Source organism: Bos indicus, chromosome 1 (assembly GCF_029378745.1).
Source record: "Bos indicus isolate NIAB-ARS_2022 breed Sahiwal x Tharparkar chromosome 1, NIAB-ARS_B.indTharparkar_mat_pri_1.0, whole genome shotgun sequence".
Taxonomy (NCBI): Eukaryota; Metazoa; Chordata; class Mammalia; order Artiodactyla; family Bovidae; genus Bos; species Bos indicus.
The window spans coordinates 11,913,311-11,932,550 of record NC_091760.1 but is presented as its reverse complement, the minus strand read 5'-3'; the positions used below and the strand labels follow the sequence as shown (position 1 = coordinate 11,932,550).

The following is a 19,240-nucleotide window of genomic DNA, read 5'->3' as shown; positions in this document are numbered from 1 at the left end:
TACCTGCAAATAGAAGGGAGGAAAGGCAATCTGCTTGAGCCTCTTTTTGGCTGCCAGCTTATTATGCAGCATGACAAAAATCACGAGGAGATTTCAATCTGGCATACACACTCAGGCTGTGTTTGGCAGTGTGTCCCTCACCAGGAGTTTTCTGAGCAGAATTCTGACATGATGAGGCTTCCTTACTAGCATGTAATACAAAAAGGAAGGAAGGAAAAAAGAAAGGAAAAAAATATATATATAATATTCACTATAGCCAATATCACTACACTAAATGAGACATCAGCACCCTAATATCTGATAAGAGTACAAATATATCTCAGAATATATCTTTTTGTACTTTCAATTTCTACTGAATAAGCTGCAGAACTTCAGATTCACTTAAAACAGCCATTTCAAGGTTAAAAAAAAAAAAACTTGATTTCTGTTTGTTGATAGAAACATTTCCTTTCTATCTCTTAAATCAAATTTTGAATTTCTTTCTTAAGTTTACCCACACTTAGCTTTCATCATATTCTCCTGGAGTGACATTCATAGAGTTTCATGGTGATTCAAAGTGACTGTAGCAAAAACCTCCCGTGCATTGACTCTATTTAACCAACTTTAAAGACATATTCGGGGAATTAGTCAATTTCTAGGTGATGTAGATCTAGAAAATATGAAATATTTTCTTTCTTTTCTTTACTTTTCTGAGTTAAATACTACAGGTTAACTCTTGTGAGAAAAACATACATCCATAATTATTATATGGAAATAGCACAGAGTACCATATGGGAAATAATTCCAAGTATTGGGAATTCTCTGCTAACCATGAGTAAATTCCATAGCTAAATGCAATAACCAACGTTACTAGACCTCACCTCACATGGTTACAGTATCTGTACATCAGTTCAATTTAATTTAGTCACTCAGTCTTGTCCGACTCTTTGCAACCCCATGGACTGCAGCACACCAGGCTTCCCTGTCCATCACCAACTCCAGAAGCTTGCTCAAACTTATGTCAATCGAGTTAGTGATGCCATTCAACCATCTCATCCTCTGTCATCCCTTTCTCTTTCTGCCTTCAGTCTTTCCCAGCATCAGGGTCTTTTCAAATTAGTCAGTTCTTTGCATCAGGTGGCCAAAGTATTGGAGTTTCAGTTTCAACATCAGTCCTTCTAATGAACATTCAGGACTGATCTCCTTTAGGATGGACTGGTTGGATCTCCTTGCAGTCCAAGGAACTCTCAAGAGTCTTCTCCAATACCAGTTCTAAAGCATCAATTCTTCGGCACTCAGCTTTCTTTATAGTCCAACTCTCACATCCATACGTGACTATTGGAAAAACCATAGCTTTGACTATGACCTTTGTTGGCAAAGTAATGTCTCTGCTTTTTAATATGCTAAGTTGGTTATAGCTTTTCTTCCAAGGAGCAGGAGTCTTTTAATTACATAGCTACAGTCACCATCTGCAGTGATTTTGGAGCCCAAAATAACAGAGTCTGTCACTGTTTCCACTGTTTTCCTATCTATTTGCCATGAAGTGATGGGGCCAGATGCCATGACCTTAGTTTTCTGAATGTTGAGTTTTAAGCCAACTTTTTCACTTTCCTCTTTCAGTTTCATCATGAGGTTCTTTAGTTCTTCTTTGCTTTCTGACATAAGTGTGGAGTCATCTTCATATCTGAGGTTATTGATATTTCTCCCAGCAATCTTGATTCCAATCTGTACCTAGATGGATAGATGGAGTCAAATATATCACGGACACTAAATAAACATTTGTTGAATTGAACTGAAGTAACTCAGGGTTCCTTTTTTTTTTTTTTTCTTCTCTGGTGATTCTCAGTGTTAAAAATGTATATTCAGAGCAACAAAACAAGGGTAGTGTGTGATATATAGATTGACCTCATGAGTTATGTTGAACAAGACATCATCGCTTTTCATGAACACAATTGAAATCTTCCCCAATAGAAACTAACTCTGAAAATGCAGTAACTGAAGAACAAAGATGCCAAACTTGAATATAATCAGAGACTTTATGATTCCAAGAAATTATCTGCACTCTACAATTTTATTTATCCATCACCATAATCCTCTTAATTGAAAGAACAAGATAGTGAATAATGTTTAAGAAAATGTAGAGTTTTGCACAGAGTACTAAGGGATATGAAACACAATTCACATATCAGAATGAAAGTGAAAATGAAAATTCTTGCTAATGTAAGACCTTAACTGAGCAGAATTTAAAATAGACTGCTCTTGCAAAGTATATAGTCAAATTGGAAATATTGCCAAAAGTTTTTAAAATTTCCCTATGATTATACTGAGTAACATCACGTATAGGAATTTATCCTTTCACTTTCAATTTATCAACTTCACTTTCACTTTTCTTGCATTGGAGAAGGAAATGGCAACCTACTCCGGTGTTCTTGCCTGGAGAATCCCAGGGAGGGCAGAGCCTGGTGGGCTGCCATCTATGGGGTCGCACAGAGTCGGACACAACTGAAGCGCCTTAGCAGCAGCAGTATAAACAGCAGGAAATTGAAAGCAACCTAAATTAAGAATAATAGATTATGTATTTCTATGTAATCTTATAACAATTATAGTCACTATTTTTAAATGTACAAGTAGATACCAAATGAAAAGCAATATTTTAATGTAGTTCTAAGATTATAAAGATAAAACAATGTCTACCATTGCTTAGGCAGTAAAGAGATGGGAATTTTCATATACTGTATCAATAATCAGAAAAATATATGATAAAAATATTGGTTTGTAGTGCAAACCAAATTGCATAAGAAATGTACCAACCAAAAGCATACCTGTATTTTTGAGATATGAACTCCATGAGACCAAGATTTTCATTGCATTCATCTTTGTTTCCTAGCACTGTGCCCAGCCTATGCTGCTGCTGCTGCTGCTGCTCAGTCGCTTCAGTCTTGTCCGACTCTGTGCAACTCCACAGAGGGCAGCCCACCAGGCTCCCCGGTCCCTGGGATTCTTCAGGCAAGAACACAGGAGTGGGTTGCCATTTCCCTCTCCAGTGCTCAGCCCATAGGAGATGTTTAATAAATGTTGCTTGAAAGAACATAATCTATTAATCAATCAAAGATAAAATGGGGCTCTCAGTTCTCTCTCCTGAAATTGTGCAGAATTCCAATAATTATAATAGCTTTATTTGTTTCAATAGTGCTACCATTTCACAGGTCTTCCCTCCTCTTTAGTGGGGGAAAAGAACCACTATGGGCCTCCAACTCTTACTTATTTTAAGTATATCTTATGAATATACTTATATTCATCCAAAATATAAAACAATGCATTTCATCTGGGTCTAATTTCATTTCAGAAATGATATTTTGTAAAAATGCAATCTCAGTCAAGAAAGAACAGAAATATTTTGATTATATTGAATTTACCATTACAGATTCATCTCTTCAGCTACCATTATTAAAAATATATTAGCAATCATAGTCTGTACATCTACATAACCTCATGACTTTAAATATTAATTTGAAAAATCTATTCAGTCACTTAGTCATGTCCAGCTGCTTGTGACCCTGTGGACTGTAGCCTGCCAGGCTCTTCTGTCTATGGAATGTTCAAGGCAAGCATATTGGAGTGGGTTTCTATTTCCTTCTCCAGAGGATCGAATGTGTGTCTCTTGCATCTCCTGCATTGACTGGCAGATTCTTTACCACTGTGCCTCCTGAGAATACCATTTATATTCAGCAAAATTATATATGTAGAAGGATTTCCCTTTGAGAAATATATTTTAATAACATTTATCACCTTGTAATACTTTTCTTTCGAAAGAGATTGCTTAGCTTATTCATTACTTCTACAAATTCAAATGTCAAATAGACATTGTCTCCAGGAACAAAAGGAAACATGAATTTATGGAAAATGAGAAGAAAAGGAAATTAACCTCGTTATATCTAAATTATCACAGAGGCTGCTTTTCCTGCAGGAGCCCCTATCATTATGAAAACCACACCTCTTACCTGCAGGCACAGGGGGATGTCCACCAAAGCACAATTTAAATCAAGAAGCTTTGTGTGATAAACAAAGGCATGTAGATGAAATACACCCAGTGCTTCAAGTTATTGCAGAAATGTATGAGGATTTCCTTGATGGTTCTGCAGCTAAAGAACCCACCTGCATGCAGGAGACAGACACAGGAGATTTGGGTTCAATCCCTGGGTCAGGAAGATCCCCTGGAGGAAGAAATGGCAACCCACTCTGGTAATCTTGCCTAGAGAATCCCATGGACAGAGGAGCCTGGGAACAGAGGCTACATACAGTCCAAAGGGTCACAAAGAGTCAGACAAGACTAAGCCTGTATGCAGATGCCAGTGTTTACCTTGATGTGTCAATGTCTCCAAAGAGACAAAGGCATAAGGAAACGATTCTTACAGTGCAGAATACAGCTTTGTTTGGTGACTGATTCTGTAAGCTCTGTATCATCCACAGGGATTTTCAAGAAAAGAGGAGAAAAATAACTATTCTTTTGAGAAAAGAATTGTCCCCTTTTCTTGTTAGTTTCAAAGATATAGAAGAAAAAATAAGTGGAATAAGTTCTTTTTGGCTCACTGTGGCACTCAAATCTCTCTGTGTGTCAGAATCCTTTTATCTTTTACATTTATTCTTAAAAACAAGAATTGAAATTTTATCAGCTCGGGGCATAGAATCTGCAAATTAAAAATGTATAGTATTTAAAACTTTATATATTCTTCAAGTGTGAAGGAAGTCCCTCTTTTATATCTCTAATCATCAAAGAACAAAAGATTTTAAGTTCAAGAAGTCAGTATTATTGTACCCTATATTGCACTGTATTTCAAAACTTTCTAATTTAGTGATTTATTCAACAGATTTTTACAGAAGGCCAATATACATTCTGAAAGTTATTCTTTACTGGGGATACAATAATTTTTAAAAATTCTTGGTCTTATGGATTTTACATGGCGAAGTGAAAGTGTTGGTCATTCAATTGTGTCCGACTCTTTGAGACCCCATGGACTGTAGCCCATCAGGCTCCTCTGCCTGTGGAATTCTCCAGGCAAGGATACTGGAGTGAGTTGCCATTCCCTGCTCCAGGGGATATTCCTGACCTGGGTCTTGGTGATTGAACCCAGGTCTCCTGCACTGCAGGCAGATTCTTTACCATTTGAACCACCAGGGAAGCTTGCTCTTATCTATTTTACATGGTATATTTTAAAATAACATAAAAATAAGTTAATTGCATAGCTTTTAGAAGCAAGCACTATTTTTTAAAAAACAGGAACAAACCAGAGAGCCAAGAAATAGATCCACATAAATATAGTCAACTGATCTTTGTCAAGGAAACAAAGGTAATACAATGAAGCAAAAATAGCCTTTTCACCAAATGTTGCTTTAACAACTGGACATCGACAAGCAAAAAAAACAAGATGAACCTAGATACAAATCTTACACCCTCCACAAGAATTAACTCAAAATAGATAACCGATCTAAATGTAAAACCTAAAACTTTAAAACCCCTAGAAGATTACATAAGAAAAACCCTACATGAACTTTGGAATGGTAATGACTTTTTAATTTTCTCAAACATGGCATGCTTCATGAATTTGCATGTCATCCTGGAGCAGGGGCCATGCTAATCTTCTTCATATCATTCCAGTTTTAGTACATGTGCTGCCAAAGCGAGCATGGCAATAGCTTTTAGATGCAATGCCAAAGGCACAGCCCATGAAAGAAACTGATAAGCTGGACTTCATCAAAATTAAAAAATTCTGCTCTTTGAAAGACATTATCAAGAAAATAAGACAAACCACAGACTGGGAAAAAAATATTTGCAAAAACCACATCTGACAAAGAACAATTATCAAAATAGACAAAGAACTTCTAAAACTCAACAGTAAGAAAACAAACAGGCTTCCCCCAGTGGCTCAGACAGTAAAGAATCTGCCTGTAAAGCAGGAAACCCCAGTTCAAGCCCTGGGTTGGGAAGATCCCCTGTAGAAGGGCATGGTAACCCACTCTAGTATTCTTGCCTGGAGAATTCCCTGGACAGAGGAATTGTGGGCTACAATCCACAGGGTAGCAAAGAGTTGGACACAACTGAGCAACTAACATTTTCACTTTCAAGAAAACAACAACGTGATTTAAAAAAATGAGCCAAAGACCCTAACAGAAAACTCACTAAAGAAGACATACAGATGGCAAATAAACATACAGAAAGGTACTCTACATCATATGTCATGAGGAAAATGCAAACTAAAACAACAATGAAATATCACTACACACCTATTAGGATGGCCCAGAACACTGAGAACACCAAACGCTGGACAGGATACAGGACAACAGAACTCTCATTCACTGCTGGTGGGAAAGCAAAATGGTTCAGATACTTCGGAATACAGTTTGTCAGTTTCTTACACAAAGTAGACATTTTCTTACTGTATGATTCAACAATCACACTGTTTGGTATTTACCCAAAGGACTTAAAAGCATGTCCACACAAAATGTGCACTTAGATGTTTGCAGCAGCTTTATTCATAATTGCCAAAATGTGGACGCAATCAAGATGTCCTTTAGTAGGTGAATAGATAAAGACACTGTGCTAGGTACATTCAGACAATGGAATATTATTAAACACACACACACACACACAAAGAAATGAGCTATCAAGCAATGAGAAGACATGGAGATAACTTAAATGCATGTTACTAAATGAAGGAAGTGAATGTGAAAAGGTTACATATTGTATGATGCCAACCATATGATATTTTGGAAAAAGGAAAACTATGGAAACAGTAAAAAATTTCAGGGGTTGATGGAGAGGAAGAGTGTGATCAAGAGTGAACTGTAATGTTCTAATGTAAACTACGAACTTTGGGTGATAATGATATGTTAATGAAGGTTCATCAATTGTAACTAAAGTATTTACTCTGGTGAAGGACACTGATAATGAGAGCCTATGCATGTGTGAGGGCAGAGGGTACGTGAGATATCTCACCTTCTCTGTTAATTTGCTGTGAATTTTGAACTGCTTTGAAAATAAATAAATAAATAAAGTGTTAGTTAAAAGAAATAATAATACATACAAAGCCAAATCAGAGGAAGTGATTGGATGTTTTAAAATGAATGGCTATGGTAACACACTTTTCCAGTGGTCATGTATGGATGTGAGAGTTGGACTGTGAAGAAAGCTGAGCACCAAAGAATTGATACTTTTGAACTGTGGTGTTGGAGAAGACTCTTGAGAGTCCCTTGGACTGCAGGGAGATCCAACCAGTCCATTCTGAAGGAGATCAGCCCTGGGATTTCTTTGGAAGGAATGATGCTAAAGCTGAAACTCCAGTACTTTGGCCACCTCATGCGAAGAGTTGACTCATTGGAAAACACTTTGATGCTGGGAGGGATTGGGGGCAGGAGGAGAAGGGGACGACAGAGGATAAGACAGCTGGATGGCATCACTGACTCAATGGACGTGAGTCTGAGTGAACTCCGGGAGTTGGTGATGGACAGGGAGGCCTGGCATGCTGCAATTCATGAGTGGCAAAGAGTCGGACACGACTGAGCGACTGAACTGACTGATGGTAATACACAGTAAGAATGTGACATTTGGTCAAGAAAATGAAGGAAAAGATGGAATGAACCATACAGCTGTCGGATCCAAAAACATTCTGGGGAATTCCCTGATGTCCCAGGGGTTTGGACTCCATGCTTCCACTGCTGGGGATCCAGGTTCAATCCCTGACCCTGGAACTAAGTTCCCTCAAGCTGTGTGATGCAGTTTAAAAAAAAAAAAAAAAAGTAAGTAAAAGGAAATACATTCTGGACAGAGGAAGCAGTTAATGCAAAGTCCAAGAGGTGGGAACATGCTGGCATCTTGAGCAACAGCAAGAAATGCAGTGCGTCTAATAACGAATGAGCAAATGAGAGTATAAAGTGATGGAGTAGGAAAGATAACAGTCCAGATCATACAGGACTCTATATGACCTTTATGATACGTGAGGCCTTTGTCAAGATGAGGAAGCTTTATTTTACTCCAGGTCTACTGGGAGTTTTTTTGTTTGTTTGTTTTTAGCCATGAATGGATATTGAATTTTATACAATATTTTTTCTGAATAAAATATGGATGCTTGTGTTGTTTTTCTTTTTATTCTGCTTATGTGCTGAATTATAACCATTTGTGCTTTTGTAGCTTTTTTATTAAGTACAGTTGATTACAATGTTGTGCTGGTTTCCGGTGTGCAGCATATATATGTATATATGGGCTGAGGAAGCAGTTAATGTGTATCTATACATACATATATTCTTTTCTCAGATTCTTTTCCACTATAGATTCTTACAGGGTATTGAATATAGTCCTCTATGCTATACAGCAGAACCTAGTTGTTTATCTGTTTGTATACAGTAGTATGTATCTGCTAATTCCAAGCTCCTTATTTATCCCTTCCTGCTTTTCCCCTTTGGTAGCCATGATTTTGTTTTCTCTTTCTGTGAATCTCTTTTTGTTTTATAAATAAGTTTTTTGTAACATTTTTAGATTCCACATATAAGTGATGTCATATGGTATCTTTTTCTGACTTACTTCACTTAGTACAAAAAGCTCTAGGTCTATCTGCATTGCTGCAAATGGCATTATTTCATTTTTAATAGCTAAGTAATATTCTACTGTATATATGTACCACTCTTCTTATCCGTCTGTTATTCATCTGTTAACAGATGTTTAGGCTGCTTTCATATCTTGGCTATTGTAAACAGTACTGCTGTGAACATTGGGGTGTGTGTATCTTTTCAAACTAGAGTTTTCTCTTTTCTGGATAAATGCCTACCTGGGAGTAAGATTGCTGGATCATATGGTAACTCTATTTTTAGTATTTTAAGGAATTTCCGTCTGTTCTTTATAGCTAGCCATTGATTTTTTTTTTCTTTTTCAATTATTTTAATTGGAGGATAATTAGTTTACAGTATTGTGATGGTTTTTGCCATACATCAACATGAATCGGCCACAGGTATATATGTGTCCTCCTCCAATCTGAACCCCTGTCCCACCTCCCTCCCCCATATCCCTCTGGTTTGTCTCAGAGCACCAGCTTTGGGTTCCCTGCTTCATGCATCAAACTTCCACTGGTCATGTATTTTACATATGGTAATGTACATGTTTCAGTGCTAATTGATTTTTGAATGTTGAAACTGTCTTCCATTCCTGGGAGAAACCCTATTTGGTCATGACATATATTTTCTTTTTATATATTATAGAATTTATTTTGTTTAAATTTCTTGGTAACTTTTATCTATGTTCACAGGAATTACTGACTGTAGTTTCTTATAGATAGTGTATCATGTTTTATCTAAATTGATAGGCCTGCCTTTTAGATGCAATGCAATTATTGATGTAGTTGTATTTCAGCCTGTCATCTTGCTTTCTGTTTTTTATTTGCTACCTCTATTATTGATTTCTATTTCCCACCTTCTTCTGTATTAATTATTATTTATTTATATTTTTATCTCTACTACTGGTTTAATGATTATGCCACTTTTTCAAAATTTTAGTGAATTTCTTAAGATGAACAATAAGCATTTTTAACTCAGTACCATCAGGTATTTTTACACCATTCATATATACTTCCATTACCTCTTCCCCATCCTTTGAACTATTTTTCATACTTTTTACTTCTACATGCATAATAAACTCACAGTTATTTTGTTACTAATTTGTCTCTAAAATCAATTATCTTTTAAAGAGTTTAATGTTAAATTTCCATCATACTTCATATTCCTCTGTCTGAGAAATTTCTTTCATGTATCTTGAATTATAGGTCTCTGACAATAAATTCTCTTGATATTTGAAAAAATATTTATTATGCCTCCATTTTTGGAAGATATTTTCACTAAATATAGAAATCCAGCTGGCATTGTCTTTTTTTTTTTTTTCCAGCATTTTAAGTATTCCTGTTCAGCTATCTTCTGTCTTGTAAAATCTTTGATGAGATATCTGATACATTTCTTACCTTAACTCCTCTCTATATGCCTTCCTTCACACATTCCCTCATAGGCTCCTTTTAAATATTCTTTTTATATTTATTTTTTAGCAGATTGAGTATGATGTGTCAAAGGGTGTGAGGTTGTTTTCATTACTATTGTTCATTTTGTTTTGATATCTGTATTGCTTATGGCTATCTGACATATTGGATCTGTGGTTGCCTGTATTTCATTTATACTGGAAAATGTAATATATAACTCCTTGTCCCTCCCTGCACTCCTTGATTTCTCACCTGTCTTTGGATCAAATTTCTGGGCTCAAATCCTTATTTTTTATATACAGGCCAAATACTGGATTTAAAAATATAAATTCAGCCTCTACTTAGGTATTCCAACCTCACCCATCTTAGTATAATTGCTTTTTGAGTCTTAGCATATGATGCACAGTTTGGCAGATTCTTTTGCTCTGCAAAGAGGATCTTGTCTACATGTTAATGTAGACATCTCAATTACTTCCATAATTGCCAAGACTGGGGAAAAAAAGGTGGGGGTGGGGGGGGGATGATGAATCATGCCCTAGACATAAAATCTCCCACCTGCAAGTGACACCCATTACTTCCACCCATTTTAAGTCCCTTGGCCTGCAAGGAGATCCAACCAGTCCATTCTAAAGGAGATCAGCCCTGGGTGTTCTTTGGAAGGAATGATGCTAAAGCTGAAACTCCAATACTTTAGCCACCTCATGAGAAGAGTTGACTCATTGGAAAAGACCCTGATGCTGGGAGGGATTGGGGGCAGGAGGAAAAGGGACGACAGAGGATGAGATGGCTGGATGGCATTGCTGACTCAATGGACGTGAGTCTGAGTGAACTCCGGGAGTTGGTGATGGACAGGGAGGCCTGGCATGCTGCGATTCATGGGGTTGCAAAGAGTTGGACACGACTGAGCGACTGAACTGAACTGAACTGGACTGAAGTCACATGGCCACACCTAACTTTAAGAAATGCCAGGAGGAGAAATTTTTGGTAAAAAACACTAATAAACAAAATATTAACTGCTTTTTTTCTAGAAGTTACAAAGACTAATGATTGAAATTTTCATCATTAGCCTTTTCTGATAGCAATAATAAGTAAATATATGCCATATACTTCCTAGTCACTCAGCAGTAAAGTATCCTCCTGCCAATGCAGGAGATGTAAGAGACTCAGGTTTGTTCCCTCGATTGGGAAGATCCCCTAGAGAAGGAAATGGCAACCCACTCCAGTATTCTTACCTGGAAAATTCCATGGACAAAAGAAGCTGGTGGGGTGCAGTTCATGTGGTGACAAAGGAGTCAGACACAACTTAAAGACTAAACAACAACAACCACGAATATACAATATTATTTTCAATATTTAGTCAGATAGCATTATAGTAACTATTATGCCCATATTCCTTTATAAATAAAAAACATTTCATTTTCTTGTCTTCTGTATATTCCAAGATTTTATAGGGAATTTAGTTATCTCTGGGATCTGTACTTTTTCCATCCATAATTTTTCCTTTCTTTGGGAGGTCATAAATACATGCCATTTGGATCTAGCCTGTATTATCAGATAATTTTAATTTCTTAATTATCTATTCTGGCGAAACAGTTTTCCTTCAGTGTTTATTTTTCCTGCCCTGAGAACTCTTTGCTTCTGGTGTTTGTCTCTCTGCCTTCCTCTGTCAACACAGAAGCAGGCAAAGCTTTGTGGGAGTTGGCAATGCCTCCATCTGCTGCAAATCCATTTCTCTTGCCATGTTTTATTGCTACAGTTCCCAGGAAACAGTTGTTAAAGAGCCATACTCTGACTGGGACTGGAGGTGCAGAGGGTAAGATTAACATTTTCTCATCAAACCAGAGTACTGCTCTGTGTCGGGGAAGAGATGCATCATTTGACCACTGGAACCTGTTTTGACAGGCTCCTCCTTTAAGAAGAAAGTGTCAGAATTGAAAAGTTTACTGAGGAAATGTACACTCCAGTTCATCTTTAAGTACTATGAGATTTAAGATTTATTGGGCTTCGTCCTTCAGCCTTCATCTTGGATTCCATTTTAGCATTTGCAGGGCTTATAATAAATTAGCGAATTCTTCACTACACACCCACCTCATTTCAAATAGGCTTGCCATCCACTTTTGTATATATGTCAGTCACCTCCTTCACAATATTAGCACTTTTCATTTGGTGACTTATCACTCCCAGTCCAGTCTTTTTCCACTACTATACAGATAGAGGACAAACTTAACCTTCAGGAATTATTTGACATCATTTATCTTGTCATACTTCCCATTTCCTCCCTGTGTATTTACTGCACATCATTTGGTTTCCTATTTCAAAGCAGAGGAACACATGACACTTTTATTTCTTAGCTGTTTCTCAAGAGGGCACTTTAGCTGATTTTCCAGAAATTTGAGAATAATTTACAGCAGAATAGTATATTCATCCTAAGACCCAAAGTAATCTAATGGTTTTGTTTTGTTTTTTTATTGTTTGTATAATTGCATGAGATGGAAAAACTTCAAAATATTGTTTCTAAAAAAATGTACAATGACAGTGATGAAAGATGAACAAAAGTTCAGATTAAATATATAAGGTATATGTACATTATTTTTAAATTCATTTTAATCTAATTTTTATAACAATTACATCATATTTTTTAGCTTTCAGTCTCAGAAGTGCTTGAAAACTACTGGAGAATTGCATATCACCTTGGACTCCTTCTAGGACAATGGTTCACCTCATAAAAATATATGCAAAACCATTTCACTGGTTTGCTCCTTTTCTACGAGCATGACTTCATTAAAGCACTACACTGTGGAGCATCACCCCTGACTTCACAGCTTGTGTGGCTTCTACCTCATGCAGGTACTCAGAAAGTCATCTTTCTCCCAACAAATTTTTTCAGTGATGAGCGAAGAACATGCTGACTCCCTCCATCATGGTGAACCTGCATATGAGCCTTGAAGGGATTCTTCGCTTCCCTGGTGGCTCACATGGTAAAGAATCTGCCTGCAATGCAGAAGACCCAGGTTTGATCCCTGGATAAGGAAGATCCCCTGAAGAAGGGAATAACAACCCACTGCAGTATTCTTGTCTGGAGAATCCCTTGTACAAAGAAGCCTTGTGGCCTACAATCTGTGAGGTCTCAAAGAGTAGGACACAACTGGTCACTCAACCATGTCCGACTCTTTGTGACACCATGGACTGCAGCATGCCAGGCTTATATGTCCTTCACCATCTCCCAGAGCTTGCTCAAACTCATGTTCATCGAGTAGGTGATGCCATCCAACCATTTTGTCCTCTGTTGTCCTCTTCTCCTCCTTCCTTCAGTCTGTCCCAGCATTAGGGTCTTTTCTAATAAGTTGGCTCTTAGAATCAGGTGGCCAAAGTACTGGAGCTTCAGCTTAAACATCAGTCCTTCCAATGAATATTCAGGGTTGATCTCTTTTAAGATGGACTGGTTGGATCTCCTTACTGTCCAAGGGACTCTCAAGAGTCTTCTCCAGCACCATGTTCAAAAGCATCAATTCTTCGGCGCTCAGCTTTCTTCACAGTCCAACTCTCACATCCATACATGACCACTGGAAAAACCACAGCTTTGACTAAATGGAACTTTGCTAGCAATATAATGTCTCTGTTTTTTTAATACACTGTCTACATTTCGCACAGCTTTTCTTCCAAGGAGCAAGTGTCTTTTAATTTCATGACTGCAGTCACCATCTGCAGTGACTTTGGAGCCAAAAAAACCTACAGTCTCTCACTGTTTCCATTGTTTCCCCATCTATTTGCCATGAAGTGATGGGACTGGATGCCATGATCTTCACTTTTTTAATGTGGAGTTTTAAGCCAGCTTTTTCACTCTCCTCCTTCACCTTCATCAAGAGGCTCCTTAATTCCTCTTCACTTTCTGCCATACGGGTGGTGTCATCTGCATATCTGAGGTTATTGATATTTCTCCCAGCATTCTTGATTCCAGCTTGTGTTTCATCCAACCAGCATTTCTCATGATATCCTCTGCATAGAACTTAAATAAGCAGGATGACAATATACAGCCTTGACGTACTCTTTCCCAATTTGGAACCAGTCCATTGCTCAATGTCCAGCTCTAACTGTTTCTCCTTGACCTGCATATAGGTTTCTCAGGATAGCAGGTGAGATAGTCTGGTATTCCCTTCTTTTTAAGAATTTTCCACAGTTTGTTGTGATCCATGTAGTCAAAGACTTTAGCATAGTCAATGAAGCAGAAGTAGATATTACTTTGGAATTTTCTTGCTTTTTCGATGATCCAATAGATGTTGGCAATTTGATTTATGATTCCTCTGTCTTTTCTAAATCCAGCTTGAACATCTAGAAGTTCTCAGTTCACATAATGTTGATGCCTAGCTTGGAGAATTTTTCCTTTAGGAATTTACTCAAAATTTAAATTCTCAGGTATACCTCTCTTACCATGCTTTAAAGTAGCTAAACTCCATTTCCCATGAAAAGCCCAAGCCCCACCACCATCTCCCTATGCTGCTTCTTTTTCTTTTTTTGCATTATACTTATCATCATCTGGGTCAGTTCACATCTTTCTGGAAGCAGGCACAGAGAAAATGTTAGAAGCACAAAGAGTTTATTGGGGTATTTCTGTGGAAGATAAAGGAGAAAAGGAGCAAAAGCAGGTGAGCTTCAGTGGAGGTCTGACAGGTGTAGAAGAAGAGGGAAGAAGAGAGATGATTTAGCAAGAGCCTCAGGTAAAGCGCAACCCTGAAAAGTTCTTGACCAGCCCAACAGAGAGCTCCAGAGTAAATATATCTTGTTAGAAGAGTGCTGAGTGGACACAAGTGGGGGTGCCCTACTCCTTCAATTGCCTAGTCATTGACTTGAACTGTCCACTCATGGCTCCAGGGTGCATTCCAAGGGCACTGTTTCTGGAAGCTCTATGCTGACTGCACTTTCTGCAGCAGGTTTTCTCTTGAAGGGATATCCTAGTGACACACATCCAGGGCTGCCACACCTTCTGAGTGGGCATGGTGTATTTATTACATTTTCATCTGTCTTTCTCACTAGCACCTAATTAGATACTCAAATATATATATATATATATATATATAATATATATTGTGTATATAATATATATTGTGTATATAATATATATTGTGTATTTAATATATATTGTATATATAAAATATATATTGTATATATATATAATATACATATATATATTGTCAACTACAGATTGGCACTTACCAAGAGAATTGCCAATGACTGAACAACAAAGGCATTTGCCACCTGCTTCTACGGAGATTGAACCCCAGGCTGCTATAGCTAAAGATCTTCAACAATCCCTGAGGGAGTTCAGGGTGGAGTGAGGCACTCTGTGCTCCAGGGAGCCTGGTGGGACAGGTCTTCAGATCAGTTCAGTTCAGTTCAGTTGCTCAGTCGTGTCCAGCTTTTTGCGACCCCATGAATCACAGCGTGCCAGGCCTCCCTGTCCATCACCAACTCCCGGAGTTCACCCAAACCCATGTCCATTGAGTCAGTGATGCCATCCAGCCATCTAATCCTCTGTCGTCCCCTTCTCTTCCTGCCTCCAATCCCTCCCAGCATCAGGGTCTTTTCACTCTTCGCATGAGGTGGCCAAAGTATTGGAGTTTCAGCTTCAACATCAGTCCTTCCAATGAACACCCAGGGTTGATCTTTAGAATGGACTAGTTGGATCTCCTTGCAGTCCAAGGGACTCTCAAGAGTCTTCTCCAACACCACACTTCAAAAGCATCAATTCTTCAGCGCTCAGCTTTCTTCACAGTCCAACTCTCACATCCATACAGGACCACTGGAAAAACCATAGCCTTGACTAGATGGACCTTTGTTGGTAAAGAAACATCTCCGCTTTTTAATATGCTATCTAGGTTGGTCATAACTTTCCTTCCAAGGAGTAAGCATCTTTTAATTTCATGGCTGCAATCACCATCTGCAGTGATTATGGAGCCCAAAAAAATAAAATCTGACACTGTTTCCACTGTTTCCCCATCTATTTCCCATGAAGTGATGAGACCAGATGCCATGATCTTCGTTTTCTGAATGTTGAGCTTTAAGCCAACTTTTTCACTCTCCTCTTTCACTTTCATCAAGAGGCTTTTTAGTTCCTCTTCACTTTCAGCCATAAGGGTGGTGTCATCTCCATATCTGAGGTTATTGATATTTCTCCCGGCAATCTCGATTCCAGCTTGTGCCTCTTCCAGCCCAGCGTTTCTCATGATGTACTCTGCATAGAAGTTAAATAAGCAGGGTAGCAATATACAGCCTTGATGTACTCCTTTTCCTATTTGGAACCAGTCTGTTGTTCCATGTCCAGTTCTAACTGTTGCTTCCTGACCTACATATAGGTTTCTCAAGAGGCAGGTCAGGTGGTCTGGTATTCCCATCTCTTTCAGAATTTTCCACAGTTTATTGAGATCCACACAGTCAAAGGTTTTATCATAGTCAATAAAACAGAAATAGATGTTCTGGAACTCTCTTGCTTTTTTGATGATTCAGCGGATGTTGGCAATTTGATCTCTGGTTCCTCTGCGTTTTTTCTGGTTCCTCTGCCTTTTCTTGGAGAAGGCAATGGCACCCCACTCCAGTACTCTCGCCTGGAAAATCCCATGGGCGGAGGAGCCTGGTGGGCTGCAGTCCATGGGGTCGCAAAGAGTTGGACACGACCGAGCGACTTGACTTTCACTTTTCACTTTCACGCATTGGAGAAGGAAATGGCAACCCACTCCAGTGTTCCTGCCTGGAGAATCCCAGGGATGGAGGAGCCTGGTTGGCTGCCATCTATGGGGTCACACAGAGTCGGACACGACTGAAGCGACTTAGCAGCAGTAGCAGCAGCTGCCTTTTCTAAAACCAGCTTGAACATCTGGAAGGTCTTCAGTTAGTTGGGTGTTTTTAGGAACAGATTTTAGACTTCCCTGGTGGCTCAGATGGTAAAGATTCAGCCAACAATGTGGGAGACCCAGGTTCAATCCCTAGGTTGAGAAGATCCTCTGGAGAAGGAAAAGATTTTATGATCAAAGCCCTTGCATGTCCTCATATCTAGAGAAGCACTAAATCCCTTCACGGTGACATCAGATCCTCATGACTAACAAAAACCCTTTTGTAAAATGAGTGTTTCATGGTATTGAACTCCCCATTCACCAAAATCTTATATATTGACTTCCCCCCACTGCTGCTTTGGAATAGTCTCTCACAGCTATCTGAGATGATGCCGCCCAGGCTGTAGTACTCATTTTGCCCCAAATAAAACTAAACTCACATCTCTCAAGTGAAAGTGAAAGTAAAGTCACTCAGTCGTGTCCAACTCTTTGCGACCCTATGGACTGTAGCCAGCCGGCTCCTCCATTCATGGGATTTTCCAGGCAAGAATACTGGAGTGGGTTGCCATTTCCTTCTCCAGGGGATCTTCCCAACCCAGGGATCAAACTCTGGTCTCCCACATTGCAGGCAGACTCTTTACCATCTGCTGGTGGGACAGGTCTTGTACATCCTTTTTTTAGTTGACTACATATATATATACACATATATAGTACTCAAATATAATACACACACACATATATAGAGTTGCTGTTTCAGTCCCTAAGTTGTATTTGACTCCTTTGCAAGTCCATGGATTGTAGCCTGCCAGGTTCTTCTGTCCATGGGATTTCCCAAGGAAGAATGTTGAAGTGGCCTGCCATTTCCTTCTCCGGGGGATCTTCTAGACCCAGGGATCAAACCCACATCTCCTGAATTGGCAGGAAGAATTTTTCTACCACTGAGCCACCAGGGAAGCTATATATAAATATATAGCTTCTGTGTATATATACACACACATATATACATACATACATATATATGCATATATGTTAGATAAATACATGAATAAATGAATGAAATGAGTCTAGTTGAAAGTCATTATTAGTGAAATATGTCACACCATAATAATTATTCATTGCATCATGACTAATTTAACATCTGGTTATTTTTATAAATAAATAAATGTTGAAAAATATCCTTTATTACAATAGATTTTGAGTTTCTTTAAGACAGATATTCAATATTTTTGTATTCCTACACATCACTTGATATAAACCCTATAAAGTTTAACAAATGTGGAAACTAACAAATAATATTTCAAAATGGCAATGAAAATATCCCTTGCTTTTTAAAAATTCAAGTACCAGCCATAACTTTGTGGTTTTGAATTCCTGTGTCATATTTATTTTTATGAGTAATACCATAAGATTTCACAGCTTAAGGTATATACTGGATCAATGGTAGAAGCCGTCTCTCCAAACTGGATGCAATATTACATCATATACACATGTGTAATTGAAGAGCAAAATGGCAATTTCCCTTAGAGGAAAATTAAGCCTCTGGAGGGTAATGTGCTTAAATAGACAAATAGACTTAGGAAGTGACTTTAATCATATTGCACGTGGATTACACAGTAAAGAAGTATTACTGATGGGATTCAAGGTCTCATACTTTTGAGCCAGCTGTGTTCAATTAAACTGGGCTTCTTGAGAAGAGGAAGTGATAGATATCAGTAAGATGCCTATGGGGAGGTTTCAGAGTCACCACGCCTCGAGAATTCATGGATAAATAGTGCACTGGCCTTAACCAAAGAGATAAGGATTAAGAATGGAGTTGAAAGCTGAACTGTATATTTGTAGGCTGAGCACTGCAAAGTTCAACTATAAAGAGGGTTCTGTGTAAGAACAGATGTACAAAGAAATGATATAAAGCAAGGCTCTAGAACTCCAGGCTCTGAGACTAACAGGGAACTCATCACCATAAGGAAAGCATAAACAAATCATTTCTAAAGTACATTATGTTCCTGCTTTTATAGTGAATGATGAAGAAACTGAGAATGCAAATGAATGTTTATTGACATGTTCCAATCTCCTACAGATAGTTCTTTATACACTTAATCTATAACAAACTTGGGTATTAAAAAGCCGAGTCATCAATTTGGCATCAATCAGTTTTGACAAATGTCCATATAGTCAAAGTTATGGTTGTCCAGTAGTCATGTAGAGATGTAAGAGTTGGGCCTTAAAAAAAAGGGCTGAGCACTGAAAAATTAATGCTTTTTAATTGTGGTGCTGGAGAAGACTCTTGAGAGTCCCTTGGACAGCAAAGAGAGCAAACCAGTCCATCCTAAAGGAAATCAACCCTGAATATTCATTGGAAGTACTGATGCTAAAGCTGAGGCTCCAATACTTTGAATCATCTGATGCAAAGAGCCCACTCATTCGAAA

At 38.2% G+C, this 19,240-nt stretch overlaps 1 non-coding gene across 1 annotated transcript; it reads right to left on the bottom strand.

Moving 5' to 3' along the window:
- Window positions 1–5,558: 5,558 nt before the first annotated feature.
- On the bottom strand, window positions 5,559–5,665 carry LOC139185279 (U6 spliceosomal RNA). Its single transcript, XR_011568898.1, has one exon. It is a non-coding gene; the product is annotated as a U6 spliceosomal RNA (small nuclear RNA).
- Window positions 5,666–19,240: the final 13,575 nt, after the last annotated feature.